The following is a 21227-nucleotide window of genomic DNA, read 5'->3' as shown; positions in this document are numbered from 1 at the left end:
TGACCCGGAAGCTGTACGCCAGCTCCCTTGGCCAAAAAAGCGAGATGAGCACCGCAACCCCAGAGTGGGTCACGGGTCCCTTTAGCTTTACTATAAATTCCTAGAGAAGAAAACAATATAGGGAAATAGGAGCTACTCTCAGATCCTATCATTACTATAGACAAATTGGGGACTTCCGGCGCACCGCGATCTCAGCGCAAGCAAGGTTCTTACCGGGAGGGGAGAACCTGAGCTATTTTGGAGGGTGGGGGCAACTCCAGGGCGCGGAGACCCCCAAAAATACTTCTGGAGGGTGTTCAGAAGGTCTGGTTCCCGGCACGACCAGGAGAAAGATCGACCCGGCCACCAGGTAACCTCTAAGAGGTGAAGAGAGCGGCGGAGAGATCTTGCAGGTCGAGGGACGCCATTACCTACCTCCAATTAGCGAAGCCCTGAGCCTGCGGAGAAAGCGGTCCGTTCTCAAACTAAGAACTCCGAAACGAAAAGAAAACATTCCAATTTGGTGGTCAAAAGACCAAGCAACAACAAGGAAGTCTCGGAGCAACAAAGAGGAGTGAACGGAGTTTAGCTGAAAACCGAAAATCAACCCAGACGCAGCGCGACGCCAGTGTGAGAGGAAAGTGAAAGTGAGTTGCCTTGGTGGATAAGATAAGATATCTCCTCTCAGCCGTCCCCTCAGGACAAAAGGAAAAAAAAATTGTGGTGTACTGTTACAGAAGGGGGGAAGGAGAGAGGCCAAGGAAAAATATCTGGAGGGAGGCGTCCTCGGCGAAACGGAGGGGGAAAGGAGGAGAAAAGACGCTTCTTTGTTCTTTGTTCTGTGCAATAAACGCAAGGGATTCCAAACCGGAAGAGAAGCCCCTGCCGCCATTAGAAACCTTTGAGAGTGAATCTGGCAATAGGCGGAAAGGGGAGAGGAAAAAAGGACAGTGATATACACCAGCGAAACTACTACACTGTAGGTGATTTTCTCCTCTTTATATTACTGAGGCGCTTGACTTCTTTTTCTTTTCCTTTACTGGACTGAAACATGAAAACCGGAATTTTCAAATATTGATTTACGTGAGTGATTAAAAGCAGAAGAACTAAGATAAAGGGACATCTTAGAAAGAAACTGGGAATGCTATTTGTTTATGAAAGACTGAATTGATATCTTGGAAATATAGGGGAGAGCAACTTTGGGAGAGGAGACGCCGAAAAGCTAATGTTAAATTAAGGATCTGGCGACATCTAGTGGCGAAATGAAGATTGTTTAATTCTTTGACCGGTTCCCCTTCCCCTTCTCTCTCCCCCCTTCTCTCTCTCTCCATCTCCTTTACTCCCCCTAATTGTTTTCTATCTTCCCCTTGCTTTTCGGTTTTGCGATCCCTTTGTTAGTTGTTTCCGAGCCACCACCCAGCCTGATTGGAGGAAAGAAGACCAGTTGATTGAGGAAAAACTGGACTGGGCGGAAGAGGAATTTGAAGGACTTAAGGGCAAAATTTCTATAGTGTCTACAGTGATTATAAGGAAAATATAAATAAGGGTTGGATAACCTAGGAGGGTCAAGGATAGAAAGTCAACATAATAAAGGCTGAGAAGACTGATAGATATAACAAAAGAGTTAGAAAGAAATACGGAAGGCACCGCCAGGGAGGGGTGGGAACACAAAAATAACAGGATGTCGCACACAGGAAAGAAGGGAACAAACGGGGGAACTCCTAGTGATAGAAGGGGGTCGAAACAAGAGGCAGACTTTAAGACCGATATTTTGAAGGTGCTTGCTGAAATTAAACAGAGTCAAACCAATGTAGAACATAAGTTAGAACAAGTAGATAATAGGATTGGGAGATTGGATAAAAAGATGGACGAGACAGTGAATGAACTAAAAGGCCAAATAAAAGAGATATTTAGGAGAACACAGCTCAATTAAGAAGGATTAAAAAAGACTAGATCGGAGTTAAAGGATATTAAAAGAGAAAAGGAAAAGATGAAAGCGGAAGTGATGGATTTAAATAAGGCACAGGAGGAGATGAAGGATATTATCGCAATGAATGAATTGAGGCAGAGGGAGGTGAACTTAAGATTGAGGGCAGTGCCAGAGACACAAAATGAAAATGTTAAGGAGAAATTAATAAAGGAGTTAGCGGAATGGATGGGGATGACAGTCGAGGAAATGGCCAAAAAAGTGCAGAGTGCATTTAGAATGCGAGTCAGTTCAACAAGAGTAAAGAAATATACAGGCGATTGCCTGATAACATTTAAGGATAAAGAAATGAGGAATAAGATACTCTTAAGGAATAGGGAAAAGAGATTGAATATAGAGGGAAATTATATTATTATCTTTAAAGACGTCCCAATCAGACTACTTAAACGTAGAGATTCTTATAAATTGTTGGTGCAAGCACTGAAGAAAAATAAAATTGAATTTAGATGGGAATTCCCGGAAGGGTTATCCTTTATATATAGAGGCAAGAAGCATAAGCTATCAAACCAGGAGGAAACCGGGAAATTCTTGAGGAAATATAAAGAATTAAGGGTGGAGATGAACGGAAAGGGGGGAGCGGAAGGAGGAGCCTCAGGAGAATCTGAATCAAAAGAAGAGGAGGAAGGGGGAGGGAGTGGACCGGAAGAAGAGCTAGAAGGAGAGCTAGAAGAGGAAGATCCAGGAAATTTATAAAGATAAGGAAAATTTAAGGGAACAATAGAAACAATGGGGTTAAAAATCTGGAGTTGGAATATTAATAGGATGAACGACAAAAAAAAGAGGAATAAAATTGAACAATATCTGAAAAAGAAAAATCTAGATATTATTTGTCTCCAAGAAATGCACGTAGCAAGAAGGCACAGGAAAATACTGATTAATAGGAGGTTAGGAAATGAATTTGAGTCTTTGGACAAAGAGAAGAAAAGAGGGGTGGTTTTCTATATCAAAAATAAGATTGAGGCTAAACCAATATTTAAAGACGAAGAGGGCAGAATAATAGGGGTCCGTATCAATTGGCAAGGAGAAAATTTGGTGGTAATTGGGGTATATGCCCCAAATGATAATAAGTCGGAATTTTTTAAAAAATTGGAAGAGAAAATATGTGAATTTGTCGATCAGAAAATTATTCTAATGGGTGATTTGAACGGGGTGGTCTCTCTAGAAGCTGATAGGTGTAGGGAAGGAGGAAGTAAGAATGGGAAGCTACCAAAATCCTTCTTCTCAATGGTAGATAACGGTAATTTGATAGATATTTGGCGTCTTAAACACCCACTGGATAAACAATTCACCTTCCACTCCGAACCAAACCAGTCGTTGTCACGTATTGATCAGATATGGATCTCAAACGAATTATGCCCAAGAATTAAACTAATAGAAATAAGACCGAGTGTATTCTCAGATCACAATCCGATGGAGTTGGAATTAAAAAGCCTGGAGCCGAGAACTTTTAGATGGAGATTAAAGGATTATCTGCTGGAGGATCAAAAAATTGTTGAGATAGCGCAGGAAAAACTAAAGCAATATTTCATGGAAAACCGCGGTAAAGGAACAAAAGATAACGTAGTATGGGAAGCAAGTAAGGCAGTAATAAGAGGTTATTTTATCCAGCAGAATGCAATCAAAAACAAGAAGAGAGAGAAAGGGAAAGATGAGATTTTGAAGCAGATAATGGCAAACGAACAGAAATTATCCCAAAAACCCAATTGCCAGAAAGCAAAAGAAAATATAAAAATTTTACAAGCTCAATTTGCCACAATAATAAACAGAGAGGTGGAATGGAATATAAAAAAATTAAGACAAAAAAACTTCGAGTTTGCAAATAAGTCAGGCAAGTGGTTAGCATGGCAAATTAAAAAGAGGAAGGAAAAGAGCACAATAAACAAAATAAAGGTGGGAAAGGAAGAGAAATCAGATCCTAAAGAAATTAGGGGAGAGTTTCTCAATTATTATAGAAGATTATATTCCAACAAAGAGAAAATTAGTTTAAGGAGAATAGAGAGATTTCTGAAGGATAAAGGGGCGAAAAAAATCTCAGTGGAGGAAAGACAACAGCTGAATACCCCAATAGGAAGTGATGAAATAGAAGACGTAATTAAAGAGTTAAAGAGGGGAAAAGCCCCAGGTCCTGATGGATTCACCGCAGGTTATTACAAAGAGATGAAATCCATTTTGGTGGGACCTCTGAAAGAAACTATGGATAACATTTTAAGGAAAGGAGAATTCCCAGAGACCTGGAAAGAGGCATACATTACGTTTATCCCCAAGCAAGACGCAGATTTAACTCAGGTCAAAAATTATAGACCGATCTCACTGCTAAATGTAGATTATAAAATATTCGCCGGGATCCTTGCAAAAAGACTGAAGAGGCTACTATCAGAGACTATTCATAGGGATCAAGCGGGATTCCTGCCAGGACGGCAGATGAGAGACAATACAAGAAATATAATTAACATGCTAGAGTATTTATCTGTCAAGATTAACAAACAGGCCATAATGATGTTTGTCGATGCCGAGAAGGCATTCGATAATGTTATTTGGAACTTTATGTTGAAAAATTTAGAACATATAGAAGTGGGGGAGGATTTCTTTAATGGAGTAAAAGCCATATATACAGATCAGAAAGCCAGGCTGATTATCAATAATATAGTGACAGAAGAAATAAAGATACGAAGAGGAACAAGACAGGGCTGTCCGCTCTCCCCGCTTCTGTTTATAATGACCTTAGAAGTACTACTAAACTCTATAAGGCAGAACCAAAAAATAAAAGGAGTGTTAGTTGGGCAGAATGCATATAAGATCAGAGCCTATGCGGATGATGTAGTTATAATGACAGAAGAACCAACAACTGCAACAGGAGAGATATTAAAGGAATTAGATCAGTTTGGAGAGGTAGCAGGGTTCAAATTAAATAAGAGTAAAACAAAAATAATAGGTAAAAATTTGGATCAGAAACTAACAGAAACAATTCAACAGCAAACGCAAATAGAAGTGGTTAAAAAAGTGAAATATCTTGGCATTTGGATAACACCTAGGAATATAGATCTGTTTAAGAATAACTATGAATCGACGTGGAGGGAAATAAGAAAAGATTTGGAAATTTGGGGAGGGCTGAAACTGTCGTTTTGGGGAAGGATTAACACAATTAAGATGAATGTGCTGCCGAGGTTGATTTTCTTATTTCAAACTATCCCTATAATTAAAGGAAGCCGAATCTTTAAAGAGTGGCAACGAGTGTTGTCGAGATACATATGGCAGGGAAAGAAACCTAGGATTCAGTTTAAACTATTAACAGACATAAAAGAAAGGGGGGGCTTCGCCTTGCCGGATGTGAAATTATATTATGAGGCGGTTTGCCTATGTTGGGTCAAAGATTGGGTAAGGCTAGAGAACAGGGAATTATTAGACTTGGAGGGTTACGATAACAACTTCGGCTGGCACGCCTACTTATGGCGGGATAAATGGAAGATACACAAGGGATTTGGGAATCATATTTTCAGAGGACCTTTAGTTGAAATATGGGATAAATATAAAAATCTGTTGGAACCAAAAACCCCACATTGGCTTTCACCTCTAGAAGTCATGTGTGCGAGGACTATTAATATGAGAAGTAAATGGGCAACATATAACCAGTTAATAATTAAAGAAGATGGGAAATGGATTGTACGACCATACGACCAGGTTAAAGAATATGTCCATGACTGGTTACACCATCTCCAGGTGAACCAAATGTTCAGGAAGGATCTTAAAGAAAGAGGCTATGCAGAGAAGGAATCTAAGTTTCAGACGGAGATTATAAACAAAGAAGAAAAAATTGTTTCGAAAATGTATAGGATACTGTTGGATTGGAGTTTAGGGGATGAGGAGGTTAAGTGTGTAATGATTCGCTGGGCAAAGGATGTAGGACATAATATACTATTTGAAGATTGGGAAAAACTCTGGAAGGAAGGACTAAATTTCACGGCGTGTGTAACGGTAAAGGAAAACATAATGAAGATGTTTTACAGATGGTATTTAACACCTATGAAATTATCGAAAATGTATAAGGTGGATAACAAGTGCTGGAAATGTAGGGTTAGTGAGGGTTCCTTCTATCACATGTGGTGGGAGTGTGGAAAAGTTAAACAGTTCTGGGAAAAAATCTATATAGAACTGAAGAAGATTTTAAAATATACGTTTCCAAAGAAAGCAGAATTTTTCCTACTAGGTATATTGGGTTATGAGATAAGAAAAGAAGATCATAGATTAGTATATTATGCAGTTACAGCAGCAAGAGTAATGCTGGCCCAGATGTGGAAAAAGCAGGAGACACCAACGGTGGAGGAATGGAGATTTAAGCTGTTGGATTATATGGAATTGGACAGACTTACAGGCAAAGTAAGATACATAAGAGACCAAAAGTTCACTGAGGATTGGGGAAAATATGTAGATTACTTGGAACTTATTAGTCAAGGGAAAATAACGCTAAAGGGATTTAGAGACGCACTGTGAAAGATTGTGAGTTATTGTTTAAAGAGAATAGGAGACTAAATAATATGTAAGGTCAATATACACTAAGAAACGTATATAAAAAGGTACAATGACAATATATACCAAGAAATGTGTAATTTAAAGTGTTACTTCGAATGATTTTCGGGAAAGCTAAAGGAAGTTTTGAAAATGAAGATTAAGAAATGTGACCAAAGTGAAAATTAAGTTTTTATATATTTCTCTTACTATTATCTCTTTCTTTATCTTTATTTGTCTGTGTAATACTTTTACTTTTGTATGTTTATATGTGTGTGTGTGTACATATTCTTTACTTCCATGAAATAAAAATTTAATGAGGGAAAGATCCTATCATTACTATAAATCAACACATATGAATGGCTACAGAGCAAAACAGGCACTCTAGTGCTTGGCCTAGACAGAGCATCCTTGAAAAGCATCTGGCCTTGAAAAAGTCTACTTGCACCTCATAAGTTAAGCTAGTTAACACTTTAAGAATCGTGAGCATAGGCAGCATTTATCGATAGTTGGGTGGTCCTTGACAAAGGTGAATGTGACATTTATCTTAAACAGATGCTGGGTGGTCCTTGGCTACAGCATACAGTGAATAAGCAAATCCTTCTCCTTAAGCAAGAAACACATGTAGCAGGGAATCTCTACCAGGGCGTAGCTGACCCTAAAGACAATAAAACTAATGGTAAGGCTCTTACTGGGGGTCTAATGACATGTCTACATGGCTGTGTTCCACACTATCATTATGGCACTAAACCAGAAGCAAGGGGAACACATGGAAAGCATCTCCTCCAAAGCAGATATAATTTCCATCCCCTGTGAAGTCAGAAAGTTGGTTGTGCAGATTGGGTGGCCAGTACTGATATCTAACCAATTCCTTTTTGCACTCTGACTGCCAGGAACAGAAGAGACAAAATATTGGCATCACTGTCCAAATACACTGCATGAAACATACGGTCAAGCCCTTTCCATGCCTCATGCCAGTATGCCACAATGGAACCCTTCGTGTGAGCATTCAAAACAAACTATGCCCACAAGGCATTCTCACAGCTTCCCAATTCTTTCTTTCTTTTTATTTTTCGCATTGATATGTTGTAATAAATAGATTTCCTTTTTTCCTTCCTGTTAAAGCTTTGCCAATGGTCTCTCATATCTCCCCCATCCAATATTATATTTTGTTGTATTAAAGGACACCATCTGCTGGAAAGGCCTTGCCATCGAAATGAATGGGAGTGGCTCTAACTGCCAAATTTGCTTACATAATCCCCATTTAATTGCATAATCCCAATTCAGGACCACAATACCACGAGGACCACCTGTCTCCATATGAACAGCTCTGGACCCATCATCTAAGGCCCTTTTTTGTGTGCCTCCTACACAAGAGATCCAGGGGGTGGAAACACAAGAATGGGCCCTGCTTGTGAAATAAGCTCACCTGGGAGGCTCACCTGGCACCTTCATCACATATATTTAGGCATTTCTCTATAACCAGAACTTTGGCTGATTAACATTATATGGTCTTTAAATGTGTTGAAGGGGGAGGGTTCTTGGTTTGTGTTTGCTTTATTATGTATTTTGTGTTCTCATTTTGTATTTTTACGAGGGGAACCACCCTGTGATTTTCAGATGAAGGTTGGTTAATAATAATAATAATAATAATAATAATAGGAACTATGCAATGTTGAACATGTGCTCTTATGTAGCTTCCACTCCTTTCAATGAAGGTTGTATGGGAGGACTTCTTGGTCGGTTGTATTCAAAGTAAACTTCTGAAGAATCTTTGATATTACATTCTAAATGTTCTAATATAAATAAATATGTTCATTTAAATATTTATATTTATAAATATTTTAGAAGCCGGAACCACACTGGGGCAACAAGATACACTGTATTTTTCTGTGTATAAGACAATGCTTTTTGCTTAAAAAAAAAAGGCAAATATTGGGTGTCATCTTATACACAGATAGTGAATGCAGAGGGGGGACGTGCGATTAATGGCAGGAGATTGGCAGCAGCAATTGGGCAGGTGATTGGTGGCTGCGGCAAGGCCTGCTGGCGACTGGCTGTGGCTGCGGCAATTGGGCAGGTGAATGGCGGCTGTGGCAAGTGGACGGGTAGGTTGTTTGTGGCAGCAAGTGGGCAGACAACTGGCGGCTTCGGCAAGGTGTGTGATCGGCAGTGGCTGTGGCAAGCAATCGGCAGTGGTGGGCAGGCAGGTGAGCGATTGGTGGAAGCGACCTCCCACCCCCCCAAAAAAAGCTAAACAACTTAATTTCTTAATTTTGGGTTAAAAAAAATAGGGGGCGTCTTATACATGGGGGCATCTTATACACAGAAAATTACGGTAATATGCTTTGCATTTCCTCCCGCCCCCAACTGAATTTGCATGGGAATCCTGTATGTACCACTTTCAAAAGAATATAGATGCACTACAGAGCATTTAGTACAGCATAGGGAAACAAGGCAAATACTTACTGTAGTTTTGAGCACTAGAGGGCAGAGTAATGATGACTTCATTTGCCAAGGGTATCCACTGACACCTTTGAACAACCTTTGCTTCTTAGAAACCTGCTCTGTCATGTGCCTTTAATTGTTTCCTTCCCCATCAATGGGTTTTGACTCGCCTCTGATGTCACTGTCAAAGTCCTCTCTGTCCCGCTGTCACAACTGCTGTGAGAGGGAGCAGCACCCGTTTCCTGGAGCAGAGGAGGACTTAAATGAAGTGCCTGGAGGGAGATCTTAATCTCCTCATTGTGGATACAGACAACATGTTCAACAGATCTGTTCTTTGATGACATTTCCCCAGTTGCCATGGTGGGAGCCCTGTGAATACTGGAGAGGCTGTCAATCATTTCATTAGCCACAGCGGTTTTTCAAAACATATTTCTGTTCATTTACATTTGTAACCTGGCCTGCACTACGTAGTTCCAGGACTGGCAAGAACATCGATCCGTCTAATTCCATAAGCAGATAAAACAACACTGAATTTTGTGTATGTTTTTAGCTGAAAGGACCCAGCCATTGGCAGCATGGCAGGCCCACAAGAGTTTTGCTGAACATCCATGCTAGTTTCACAGAAAAAGCCAAGCCATTGTCTTCCTTCTGGCAGGGCTTTCTTTCCATCTTCCGGCAGCTAATCCTCCCCAGATAAACACCGGAAGATTGGGAGGTGGGGGGAGCAGTGAGACAATGGCACAACTACTTCTCTCCAGCAAAGAGCTATTCCTGCTCTGTTGAGTTGAGAAGGGGAGTGTCCAGACCCCCTCTCCCTGTTTCAGGCTGCCCCAGCCTTCCCTGCTGTTGAGATAGTTGTGGGAGGGAAACTCTGGGGATTTTAAAGGCTTTTTCCCCTGCAGGAAAAGCTGCAATATGTCACCAGATTTTCATTCTACATTCTGAAGCCTATGGGCAATTTAGTGAATAAGCTAAAGAGTGCTGGAGGGCTGCTCCAGAGTAATGACCCCTCCAGACAACCTGTTTATTCAACAGTCACCCTGATCTGCTTGCACAAAGCTTATGTGGAGGTTGGGTTATATCTCCCCTTGGCCATGGCGCCTACTCAGTGATTTTGTGAAGTCTAGCCTACCTTACAGGTTGACACGAAAATAAAATGCATACTTTTATGCAGAGCACCTTTTGAACAAGGGTGAGGTGAAAATGCCAATGAACAAATAGAATATTTAGGCACAATACTGCACCAACTACATAAGAGTATGCTGAAAATGCACCTCTTTACCTTGTCCATTGGCACCTATTTTGAAAGACCCAGCTGCTTGACTTCTGATTGAAAATTGTTCAAACCAATTTCTATATTGTGTTCCTACATTGTTGTAACTTGCCCTGGGCCATTATGGTGAAGGGCGGGTAAGTAGCAACTGATGATAGCAGGTATATAAATAAATAACATTTTATGGGCGGGGGTTAGAAAAAGTGTAGTATAAAAAGTAGCAAAACCAATTATCATTTGCGATAGCGACACTGGAAATATAGCAACATAGGAAGCAACCATATACTAAGTCAAATTGTTGGTTTATCTAGCTCAGTATTGTCTAAACTGACTGGCAGTGTCTGTCCAAAGTTTGAGACAGGAAGTCTCTCTGAGCCACAACTTGAGATGCTGGGAATTGAATCTGGGAGCTTTAGCATGCAAAGCAGATACTCGACCACTTCCCCATACATGCATTCATTGCTTAGCTTGGGTGTAATTTCCCACCAGGGCTCCACACATACATCTTCTCTAGTAATTCTTTCAAGGCATATCAGTATGGCACAGACTGCATGGCTTCTGAGCCCTTCATACGCTACGGCAGCAATACCCTGGCTAAGTATCTCCTATGCACCTTCGCCGCATCAAGCAGTTGGTCCCTTACCTTTCCTGCCCCGACCTGGCCACAGTGATCCATGCGACGGTCATCTCCAGGCTTGACTACTGTAATTCGCTCTACGCGGGGCTGCCCTTGAAGCTGACCCAGAAACTTCAGCGGGTGCAGAATGCTGCAGCGAGGCTCCTCACAGGGTCTCTGCCATGGGAGCATATTCACCCAGTGCTTTTCAAACTGCACTGGCTCCCGGTAGAGTACAGGGTCAGATTTAAGGTGCTGCTTTTGACCTTTAAAGCCCTTCACGGCCTAGGACCCTCGTACCTACGGGACCGCCTCTCCCGGTATGCCCCACGGGGAGCCTCAAGGTCCATAAATAGCAATACCCTAGTGGTCCTGGGCCCTAAGGAAGTTAGATTGGCTTCAACCAGAGCCAGGGCCTTTTCAACTCTGGCTCCGGCCTGGGGGAACGCTCTGCCTCATAAGACCAGGGCCCTGCAGGATCTGATTTCTTTCCGCAGGTCCTGTAAGACAGAGTTGTTCCGCCTGGCCTTTGGCTTGGAGCCAATTTGATTCCCTTCCTCTCTTTCTTTTTTCCTTTCCTTCTCCTCCTGCGATGAGGCTACATTTTAATATTTTAATGTTTCAATATTTTAATGTTGTATTTTAATTTTGTTTTTAAGTTGTAATCATTCAACTTGTTTTTATTGTTGCTTGTAAGCCGCTCTGAGCCCGGCCTTGGCTGGGGAGGGCGGGGTATAAATAAAAATTATTATTATTATTATTACGCAAGACCCTGTGGCAGCCATATAGGGTGTGCAGCGCATGAGAGTCAACAAGCTCCAGGGGCCAACCAAAAATGATAATTTTGTTGCATGCCGCAGTTACGCAATAATTTCAGTGTTTTATTTCTTATTTCTGATAATATTCTAATATAACTTTGTCACATCAATTAGCATTACGCATTAAAATGCACCCATAATTTCTGTATGTTCTAAAGATAGGTTAACAAGCAAAATACATAAGCAGGACTGATTAACTAACTGTGCATTATCTGTGGTCTCCCAAAATGGAGCCTGGGAACTTGAAAATGGCAGTAGCTTTGTCAAGGGAGCAAGGGCTGTCATGCCACCAAGGAAGATCTTGAATTAAACCCCCTAGACTCCAGGGATAGCATACTATTCACTTGTCCACAAAGGAAGCAGATTATCTTTGTAATATCAAATTCATATGGATAAATATAAATTCTCTCAAGTATTTACAGCCCTGCCTTTCAGAAAAGTGCTTTTTTAATGCTTCGTCTTCTTTTTTATTACCGGTGATGATGACAACATAACCTACTTTATAAGCCCCACATAACTAATATAACAAAAGAGAGAGAGAGAAAGAAACTAATTCTTTGCTGGATGGCACGTTGCCGCATTTCAGCAGCCAAAGTGGACAGAATTGTGGAGGAAGTTTTATTATTTTGCAGCCTGGCTCTCTCACACTGCCTTCCCAATTGACAAAAGCACCATCCATCATGCTTTGCATTCCAATTTTTCTATGCGTTCTTTTCCAGCTCATCATAACATAATTATGTCCCTTCTGTTTCTCCCAGCCAGGAAGCAGGACTTTTCGTCTGCTAAGGCAACATCTGCATAATATAAAGATGACAAACCCTCAACAATGGTAAAAATGTGGCTGAAACCTGCCCATATTGCATAGTTTATAAATGTTGAGAGGTGGCATAGCTGATTTCCAAAGGGAGTAATGTGGGCCTGCAACTTCATTGGTTATCATTTGCAAATTTTATGCTACTACGTGCTTATGGATCTCAAATATTTGAAGACCCTAGGAACACTGTCTTGGTAAGAAGTGACTAGCACTGGGAAAACTGAGTTAAGAATGGTTGCAGACCTTTAAGAATATTACATACTGTGGAAATTTGAAGCTTTCTTCTCGCTTAGCAATAGTAATTAGCAGCACAATATACATTTTTGTGGCTATGTATATGTAAAGCAGTTTACATATATGTAAAGCAGTTTACTTCCCCCAAAGAATCTGGACAACTGTAGTTGTCACAGACCTACAATTCCCAGCCCCCTTAACAAGCTACAGTTCCCAGTTTCTGAGTCTAGCTGTTTTTCAGAAGTTTTTTAAAATAATTTTTATTAAAGATTTTCTTTGTTTACAAAAGTATGTGCATTGTCTCTTCCTTCAGATTGTGTTTTCTACCGATCAGTTACGTTTGTTTTGAGACAGTGTTATATTGCAAATTGCTTCTGAAGCAATGCCAAAATTGGATGTGAAAACTCAGTGTCCATCCATTAGCTCCCAAAATGCCTGAGGGTGATCCTGTATCTTTTCAAAGAGAACTTTTAATGGAACATATGTTGTATCTGAAATGAGTCAAGTGTTGGATCTGAAAATTTAGGGTCCAACCAACTACCAAGTCTCAGCATGTCTGAGCAGGATCCCAGACTTTCCAAGAGCATCTCCAAACACATCTCACACCCAAAGGAATGTACTTACATTTAATTTTTATTTATTTAAATGAAAGAAGACATATAAATTTGGCATGGGGAAAGACAAGTCTGTAAATATTTTCCCTTTTCCTTTTCGTTCCCTCATTTTGTGTTTGTGTAAAAGGAAAACACAAGACACACAGTGAGCTAAAACATCTGAAGAGTTATTGAGAGTCCGTTAAGATAACAAGCCTAGTTAGAATGGTAAATCTTGATAAAGAAACAGATTTCAGTTCTGAGAAATATTTACGGTGAATCAATGTTAAAAGGAAGAAAAGTATATGTTTCAATATTATGAGAATTGCTTATCCTTTTAAAAGAAAAAGTGTAAGTACCTCATTCTATATTATTTTTTAAATTGCTAGTTAAAAATAGGTCAAAATTTAGATATGGAAAGTCCTTTTCAGTGGTATAACAAAAGTGATCTGGATGGTGTAAATTAAAACCTCTTCATGTATTTGGTTCCTTAATCTCATTGGATGTCTTCTTGATCTGAACCTCTGAGAACCAAGGGAGAAAAATTAAATTTAATGTCTGCATAGCTAATTCCACAAGTCTAAAGAACTTTTCAGTTTTCCTTCTTACTCAGAGCTGATCTTTAAAGCTTAATCTTCAGTTAAGAATAGCTCTTTAATCTTCAGTCATAAATTGATCCCCATGCCAACATTTTCTTACTCTCAAGACACCACTTTGTACTGTGGTCAGTACAAAGTTACATAAGCAAAGCAGCTGAGAGGGAAGCTGCCATTGTCTGTGGAACCTTTACTAAGGTTCCTCACTGAAGTTAGTAACAACAGGTTTATTAAACAAAGCTTTATGCAACTCCCTGGCAGAGTTCTTAATGTTATAGCAGTTTCTCCTACACACCATACATTCAAAAACATTTAAAGCACACACACACTGCTGGGAATTGCAGTTTATGCCTCACAGAGCTACAATTCCCATCTCCCTTAACAAACTGCAATTCCCAGCATTCTTGGGGGTGGCACGCTTTAAATGTGCAGCGTCTACACAACCTTGCGTGTGGACTGGTTTCTATATCATGCTAAATCAAACCATATCTTTGTGTGAATGTGTTCAGGTTCCTTTGCTCCTCCCCAGTTATTTTTGTTGCTGTGCCTTAAGGACAGCTCATGGATAGCCTAGAGAGCTAAACCATGGGTCTGGATATGGACAAAACGCTAAACCAGACATTGGCTTAGCTCCTCTCTGGGAGCCTGCATGTTCACGCTAAGCCATGCCTTGACATGCAAACTAGGCCAATGTGAAGAGAGTGGGGCATGAGCACAAATAGAGGATTGTCCTCTGTAAAGTTGAGCACATGGCCACCATAGTCCTTCTCTACCAGTACAGCAAAAGCAAGGCTGACTTGCCCCAGTTAATAAAGTCCAGCTCCAAGTCGCAGTTCTCTTAAAATTGGTTCACCATTTTATTTTTATAGCTACATGGCAGTTCATACAGGGGAAGCACAAATGCCAGGTGGTGAGTTGTCTCACCAAGTCCCAATGTGCCCCCGCGATGTGACATTAATACAGCTCTCTCAAAGTGCCAAGTCAAATAATATTGAGCCAAGCCTATTTATATCTTCTGGCTTTCATTCCATCCACATGTGACTCTGGTATATGCACCAGGCAAAAGGAGGCTTGCTTTTTCGCCTCTCCGTCTGTACTTCTCTACTCCTCCCATCCTGGTTCCCCAAAGCAGAAAAGACCCAGAAGTAACAGAAATTATAGAAATGCCGAGAGAAAAAGGTAAATATGCCTCTTTTGGAAATGGATACAAATGCAGTAGAAAGGCTGAGCTTTAGGTGGCAGGGAAGTGATGTGGTTATATTTGTGATGTGAATACAGGCCTAAGCTAGGCCTTGAGAAACAAAAAGAAAAATTTAACTGTGTTCCACAGAGATGAGGGTGCCAGCATATGGGAACACTTTGAAACTAGCATGGTAGACAATGGCAGCCATTCAAGAAGGTTTCTTTGCAGTACTTCAATGTGAAGCCATAATGTACATCGAATGCATGATAAATTATACAGAACTGCCATTGTGATTGCATGAGACTGCCTGAAACTGAAGTCAAGATTAGAATATCTGTGCTTGAACGAGACGGAAAGAGCATTAAACTATTAGGTTCCAGGGCTACAGACATCAAACAAGGCAACAACAGAAAGCCTAGAAACTGAAATCAACACCAATTTCTAGAGAAATATTTTCATAGAAAATATTTGCAGATGATTTATCAGCTACAGCCATGGAGTTAACAGACTCAGATGGAGTATATTATTGCGCCCTGTGAGATCACAATACAAACTTAGATGCATAATTGCTCTATTGCTGATATGGGAGTTCTAATTTGGGTGTAGAGTACCTGAGTCTGACAGAATTGCTTAAGGTTACACATATTGGTCAAACACTGCCAGCAAGAAGGAAATGCAAAGTAAGGCTGCATGCACACCATGCACATATAATACACATTACTATAATGTGTACACATTTAATACACGTTACCTTCAAAATTCTGTAGTTTATTAAGGGTATTGCAGCTCTGTGAACCACAGTTCTCTGGCTTATTTGGGGGAGGGGGGATAAAGTGCTTTAAATCTATTGTGTGTACACAGCCAAGTAAATAAGAGTTTTCATACCATTAGAGGAAATTAAGAGGCTGCAAAACTGCTCCTTCACAGGAGCCAGTAACAAAGGTTGTGTAGTGTCAGTGTTAATTCACTGTACGTTGTATGATGGAACACGCATTTGCCACATATGACTTGTGAGTCCCTTAGCTAACAGGGACACTGGAAATGTCAGATATCTTTATGCTGTGAATCAACTTGTTATTTATACTAGAGATGACCAAAATGTCTTGTTGTAGCATGGGGTAGTCTGGGTGTCATCTTTCAATCTCCTCCAAACCTGTGGTTTTATAGCTGCAAGATGAGAGAGGGCCTGCTAAAGTGGTCAAAATAGTCTCTTCATTAAGTTAATGGCCCTAGCCAAGACTATTAAGGACAGTGGTACCTCGGGTTACATACGCTTCAGGTTACATATGCTTCAGGTTACAGACTCCTCTAACCCAGAAATAGTGCTTCAGGTTAAGAACTTTGTTTCAGGATGAGAACAGAAATCATGCTCCGGCGGCGCGGCAGCAGCAGGAGGCCCCATTAGCTAAAGTGGTGCTTCAGGTTAAGAACAGTTTCAGGTTAAGAATGGATCTCCAGAACGAATTACAGTAAATACTTAACCCAAGGTACCACTGTACCACTCTGCAGAACTAGAGTCCAGATGACTCATCGCCACAGAAACTACTACAGTAGTTAGTGATGCTTCTAAAAGGAGACAGACCACTTCTCCTTCCCTAGTTGGAGGTTATGCCATCATAGTGTGAGGTGGACAACAGACTAGGAACTAGTCTTGTCTGGAGCAGAGATCACAGAGCCAGACTTCCTCTTTACACTGAGTCCACAGCTATGGCCCTTAACTTTGGGGGGGAGGTGTAGGTACTGTGTACCCCTGAGTACCCCCAGAAAAAAGCATGGAGTAAGCCCCATTGAATTCAATAGAATCCACAACCAAGTAATAATACAGATATAATACAGGTAACTCGCAACTTATATATGCATTTAACACATGTGCATTCAGCTTACGTGACTGGCAAGAAAGTGGGTGGGGAATTAAAGAGGGCAGAAAGGAGACAGAAACAGGGCAGGTGTCTGAGGAAGAAAATAGTCTGGCAATCCCACTTGCCATTGACCCCAATTTGTTTTGACTATACACAATTTCGGCTTTACACACTGTCCCCAGAATGTCACCCCCACATAAGTTGAGAGTCACCTGTATTGCCGCCTTAATGCTCTATTTCTGCACAAATGTTTTGGGGTATTTCATAACAGTAGTCCTGGAGAGCAGATGTACAGAGTGTTGCCAAAGCACAACTGCTAGAGGTTTTGTTAAAGAATGAGAAAGCATGCTGTGTTAACTACCCTAATAATTACTAAATTAAAGCAGATTTACTAGAAGGAAAACGAAATTAACATTGTCAGGACACAAAGGGTAACCAATAAAAGTAATAAAAAGGGAGAATGTAGCCTTCTTTCTTTCTTTTCTTTAAATGTGGTATTTCAAGTGTTTGTATTATACACAGTAAAGCAAGGTTTTTTAAGCCTTTCAAGCCCTAGCAATTAGCATGTTAGGGAAATGATGGTGTTACAACGAAGCAGGGAGTTAAAACTGAAAGCCATACCATATTATATTTTACTGTTCATTATTGTATTCATTAGACACAGAGAAGGATTTCTATATTTCATTCAGGTACCAAACTGCATCAGTACATAAAGAAACTATCCCTGTATTGATTAAAAAAAAACTGGAGCAAATTTAGTGCAAACCCAGAGAACCAACATATTTGCAGATAGTGAAGCATTTTCCTCCACTCCTTAGCTGTAGTAAACTCACAGGAAATACCTCCTGGGTTGTTACAAGCAGCACAACTCTGCTGCACCTACAGTGGTACCTCGGGTTACAAACGCTTCAGGTTACAGACTCCACTAACCTGGAAGTAGTACCTCAGGTTAAGAACTTTACTTCAGGGTGAGAACAGAAATTGTGTGGCGGCGGCAGCAGCAGCGGGAGGCCCCATTAGCTAAAGTGGTACCTCAGGTTAAGAACAGTTTCAGGTTAAGAACGGACCTCCGGAACAAATTAAATTCCTAACCAGAGGTACCACTATATTAGGGTCCACCTAGCATGCACTGCTTAGAACCCCACCCCCACCCCCAATCTATGCTCAAGATATATTCTAGGAAATCAGATCAGTTGGGATCTCCTTGTAGTGAGGGCAGAGCCATAGCTTCAGACGGCTAGCTAGGTTTTCTGCCCTGGGTGAAGCCTCCAGAGGGGCACCACTGAAGCTCCCAGCTCCCACAACTACTGCCCTAGTTGTGGGGGAGCAGTATTTGAGGAGCAAAATATATTGGACTGAGATTTGAGGGTCCTAATAAACCCCAGGTCTGGGCACGTGTTTGTAATATAGTTTTGAAGAACAACAAATCATAACTGTTTCTTGCTATTCTACACTTCCTTGGATAAATTCTCCTCCACTCAGGGCCATGGATAGAGAGAAGCCTGCAGGTATTTGTGGGAGCAGGCTCGAGTCACAACTTTGAACTGGACTCCCCAAAATTATGCTTGATCCCTGTTATCTCATAAAATTTTAGTTTCATGAATTAATTTTATGAGATACATTCTTATAAGTCTTCAATATTTGTGGTTTATAGCTAGAGTTAACAGATCTCAGGGTCTGAACCAAACTTTCAGAAAATTGAGCTTCTTTCTCAGGAGGCACACCCACACCATACGTTTAAAGCACATCTTTAACAATTTAACAGTCCTGGCTTCCCTGAAATAATCCTGGGAACTGTTACTTTAACCCCCTCAGAGTTCACAGCACCCTTAACAAACTACAGTTCCCATGATTCTTTGAGGGAGACCATGTGCTTTAAAGGGGTTTGATTGCAAGGTGAGAATTCAGAAGGAAGAGGGCAAGCTGTTTTCTACAGGTCCCATTCCTAGCTTTCTTTCTCAGTTCCTTTTTTCCAGCATGTCCTTTCACCGATATGGGGCTAGCATGGTTCTTCCTCTCCCTCCCAAAATGCTTCCTATCTTATATAACCAAGATCAAAAAGAGAGAGAAATCTAATTACATGAGAATATAGAAATCACACACCTGGGAGAAGCATGCTATCCTCTTATGGCTTCAACAACCGTATGCACACCCACTTGGGAATTAGTCCGACTGAGCAGGGTGGGCCATTTCCTCTTGGCAAGTTAACCAAGAGCATTTTGGGATGCATGTATGAAAAAGTGACAACTGTGCTGTTCTCATTATGTGAGAGAATTAGGTTTTGCTCAGGACCGTGATCTCACATCTTTGCCAGCATTTTGTCTCCCATGGCAACCTTCATGTCCAAAATAGTATGGTTTATAGGTCCCCAATCCAGCCTCGTAATTCTCTCCTCGTTATTAGATGTGCTGTTATATTAGTCCATAACCATCAGATGAAGAAAAAATTGTTCTTTCCTGTCTTCCCTTCTCTTCATTCCCCCCTATGAGCTGTTGAATTCTCAGCTCTACCTAGGAAGCTCCCTCAATCCAGGATGTCTAATGCAAAATATTATCAAAATGTTACTTCAGTGGGAGTCTTATTTTCATGTATTAATAGCTCTTTGGCAATTTGTCTCCAGGAACTGTTCTTTGAACAAAATCTAGCTACCCTCCTCTTTCATTATTGAAGAAGAGAGCTAAACTAGAGCAGGCGCTTTCTTTTGGGAAGCTGTGTTCCTCCAGAATGTGCTGAATTTCCATCAGCCCCAGCAAACATCTGTATCATTAATATATGGTTACCAGACGTCCCCGTTTCCCGGGAACAGTCCCCGGATTTACAAATCTGTCCCCGGACAAAATCCGTCCCCAGAATGTCCCTGGATTTCATATTTTAAGTGTTGTAGATTTATTAGTAGGGAATGAATGTTGTGTGATTGGTTCAACAGCACACGACACATCATATGGGGACTTCTGGCGAGGCAAAATGGTGGATGCCACAGCAGCGAGCAGCTCCTGAAGCCAGCCAGAGCCAACTGCGCTACCAGGCTGGCTCCGAGCTGCTGAGACTGCTGCTGCTGCCACCACTACCAAGGGGGAACTGAGGACGCCTGCCGCTTCAACTGGGGAAACCACTGCTCCCCCTCCCCCCGGGACCCAAATCGAGCTGTGAGCGAGAGCCCAGCGACACTCCGGGGCCGACGCAGGGAGAAGGAGGAGAGGAAGAGAAGGAAGAGAGAGAAAGAGGAAGGAGAAAAAAGAGGGGAGCCCTGACCTTGCTGTGCCACTGAGGATGAGAAGTAGGAGAGCACCGGAAGGGCAAGGACACATGGCCGAGCCCAGGCCCAACCTGAGTCTACTCCACAGTGGCTAGTGCTCCAAGAGAGCAGGTTGGGGCCCAGAGGAAGGCTGCACGACAGAGGAGACCACAAAAGAGAAGATATTACTTCTTAATTTTTAAAAAAATAACTTAAAAAAAAATCCTCTTTTTTTTGTTAAAAAAGTGTCCCCGGATTCTTTGAAAAAAAATCTGGTAACCTTACATTAATACAGTAACAACAATTAAATGTATATCCTAACCTTCCTCCCAAAGGTGTGCGGGACAGCAAACACCAAAGTGATAAAAATATTCAAAATAAAATCTCATTTAATTAACAAAAACAAAAACATCTAAAGGCATTTTTAAACATTAAGAAACCTAAAAACATGATACAATTAATGCTCAGTGATTATTGGAGTTGCAGGACAGATTCTCCACCTCAGCCCAATACAAGGATTTGGACTTGTGAGTATAGAAGCACTCAGCCTTTACTTGTGATTATAGCGAAGAGCTTGTGCATTGCTTCCCATAGGCTGCAGAATGAAAACACTTCCATTAGCTGAGTTTTCACCCACAACAATTTATATTGGACACTGGATGTCAGAGCAAAGTTGCAGCATCAGTTAATGCCCAGTCAAGGTTTCTGCACCAATGTTTCCTTGCCGGAATCTGCAATGCAGTTGGAAACTAAATAGGAAAAAAAATGCATGAGTTTTGATGGATGGAGACTGCAGAATTTATCCATTAGAATCCAGATTTATATACTGGGTCTCAATATTCTCATGAATTCTTAACATTCACACTATGAATATTTTGCATATTTGTTCAAATATTGCTATAGTAATGCATTATTCAGGATCTTGTCACTGACAAGGGACATAAATGAAACCAGCTCCTGGTGCAAATTGTTCAATCCTCAAAATCTGGAGTGGAAAAACACTGGGTTTTTGTTGTTGTTCAACCAGAAATTGAAAATCCTAAATTTGCAAAAATAATAATAATTATATATTGCAAATTCATCTTCTCA

At 40.9% G+C, this 21227-nt stretch overlaps 2 protein-coding genes across 8 annotated transcripts in view; one reads left to right on the top strand and one right to left on the bottom strand.

Moving 5' to 3' along the window:
* Window positions 1-21227, bottom strand: part of MGLL (monoglyceride lipase) — a 158325-nt gene that overhangs the window by 89862 nt on the left and 47236 nt on the right. The gene's annotated exons all lie outside the window — the stretch shown is intronic.
* Window positions 14799-21227, top strand: part of KBTBD12 (kelch repeat and BTB domain containing 12) — a 55720-nt gene continuing 49291 nt past the window's right edge. For 3 of the 7 annotated variants that reach the window (XR_014561290.1, XR_014561291.1, XR_014561292.1), the window contains exon 1: window positions 14799-15040. The gene's annotated coding sequence lies outside the window, so the exon portion shown is untranslated. The remainder of the gene's footprint in view (window positions 15041-21227) is intronic. The other 4 variants (XR_014561293.1, XR_014561294.1, XM_083727173.1 and 1 more) reach the window with 3 other exon arrangements.

This window comes from Podarcis gaigeae (genome assembly GCF_964106915.1).
Source record: "Podarcis gaigeae genome assembly, chromosome: 2".
In the NCBI taxonomy this organism is placed as follows: domain Eukaryota; kingdom Metazoa; phylum Chordata; class Lepidosauria; order Squamata; family Lacertidae; genus Podarcis; species Podarcis gaigeae.
The sequence above is the reverse complement of the archived record's forward strand: the minus strand, read 5'-3'. Positions and strand labels throughout refer to the sequence as shown.